Raw genomic sequence first — 2,114 nt, forward strand, 5'->3', positions numbered from 1 at the left:
TTTATATATTGTTTGTTTTGAGAATCGTCATTATTTAAAGCCTATGTATGTTTGAATTATGATAGGTTGCTCCAGAAGACATTGCCTGCACCAAATAACATGCCCGCGTCAGGAGATGAAGCGAAGAAGATGCTAACAATGGTGGGTATGGATTACATATGATACCATCCATGCTTGTCATAATTATTGTATTCTCTTTCGTCGTGACCATGGAGATTTGGCTAGTTGTCCGGAGTGTGGGGAACAATGATACAGAGATGACTTCCAGGGTGACCAAATACCGGTAAGGTCTTGAGACACTTTCCCATCATTGCAAGGATACAACACATGTTCTGATGCAAATCCATAGGGGAGTTCATGACTTGGCATGCATCTCATCGGTCCACTGATGACACATTGAGGATTCTCGTAGATTGTGCAGCTTGGAAGCACATAGACAATCAATGGCCAGACTTTGCGAGGGAGCGACGCAACTTACATCTTGGGCTCGCCATGGACGGTGTGAACCCTGTCGACATGGCCCATAGTCTTGGTGAATTACAATATCCCACCATGGCTAACAATAAAGAAGGGACACCTCATGCTTGCACTACTTGTGCAAGGGAAGTACAAGGCCAAAAATATGGATGTGTACATGGCACCTTTGATAGAGGAGTTACAGATCTTATGGAGAGGAGTGTGGGTCTTTGATATTTCCAGAGCTCCTAGACATACCAATGATATTTTGTTCAAGAATATCTTGATGTGGACCATGCATGACTACCCAGGATATGGAGAGTGCATAGGCACGTGGTTGTGTCTTTACATGTATAATATAGGATTATGCTTTGATGACTCTCTTTCGTGCGCATGTCTTATACTAACACATTCATGCACGCGTGCAGAACTTGTACCACCATATTTAAAGGCAAGTGACTGGATTTAGGCTTGGAGGGCGAATGAAGAGGAACCTCCTTGTGGTATGAAGAGGGTATCCATCTTTCATGAGCTTCCTTATTGGGGTCAGTTACAAATCAATCATCTCTTGGATCCCATGCATATCTTCAAGAATGTGGGGGCTACTATTTGGGCACACTTGGTTGGTTCCAAAGATTCAAGAGGAGTGCGAGAAGACTTGCGTGCTATGAATAGGATGTCTCATTTGTGGCCCCAAGTGCATGCTTCGGGAAAAGTTGTCCTCTTGAAAGCAACATGGATCCTCTCCAAGAGAGAGGAGGCAGCGGTCAAGGCGGACATTGCCTCTTTTCGAACACCCACAGGGTACATGCATTGCTTGAAAGGAGCATTTTCGAAGGACAATAAGGTTAGTGGGCTCAAGTCCCATGATTGGCACAAGGTCTTCCAGGTATTCAAAGCTGTAGGATTAGTGTACCGATAATCATGATGCATTAGTGTAATTATGATTATGTTATATTATTGACATGACTTCTTTGTTTCTTCGATAGTTCATCCTCCCAATTACAGTGAAAGGGTGCTTACAAGAAGATTTTAGAAATGCTATATTCAAGATCAGTGGTATTGTGAGGTATGCTTACTATCAAATCACATTGATTGCATTTTCTTCAATTCAAGCTGAATAATCTGTAGACTGATTATGAATATATCTTACATGGGCATATGAAATAGGTGGATATCTCAAAAAGACATCTCCATATCGAGCATCAAGAAGGCTAGAGTGGACTCCATCAAAGTTGTATGCTTGCTTGAGAAGCACTATGAAACCTCCAGCATTATGACAACTCAAGTGCCTTGCTTCTACACATAGTTGATGAGGTGGCCATTGCAGGTACAATTCATAGTCAGTGGATGTTTTTTCTCGAGGGGTGTATGAAAACTTTGAAAGGATTTGTAAGGCAAAGAGCAAGACCAGAAGCAAGCATGGCAGAGGGATGGCTTGTGCAAGAGTCATTACTATATATCACGTAGTTTCTTGCATCCACGGATCCCGATATGCCACAGGCTTGGCATAACAAGGATGATGATTGCATCATTGGCGAGGTTCCCTAAGGAAAAGAGATTGAAAGAAAGATGAGCGAAGAGCAAATGGAGAAATTCAATATGTTTTGTATCCTCAATAGCAAGGAGATGCAGAAGTGGATTGAGGGATATGAAGC

The sequence above is a fragment of the Dipteris shenzhenensis genome, chromosome 3 (genome assembly GCF_047967505.1).
Source record: "Dipteris shenzhenensis isolate YYH24624 ecotype China chromosome 3, Dip_SZ_1.0, whole genome shotgun sequence".
In the NCBI taxonomy this organism is placed as follows: Eukaryota; Viridiplantae; Streptophyta; class Polypodiopsida; order Gleicheniales; family Dipteridaceae; genus Dipteris; species Dipteris shenzhenensis.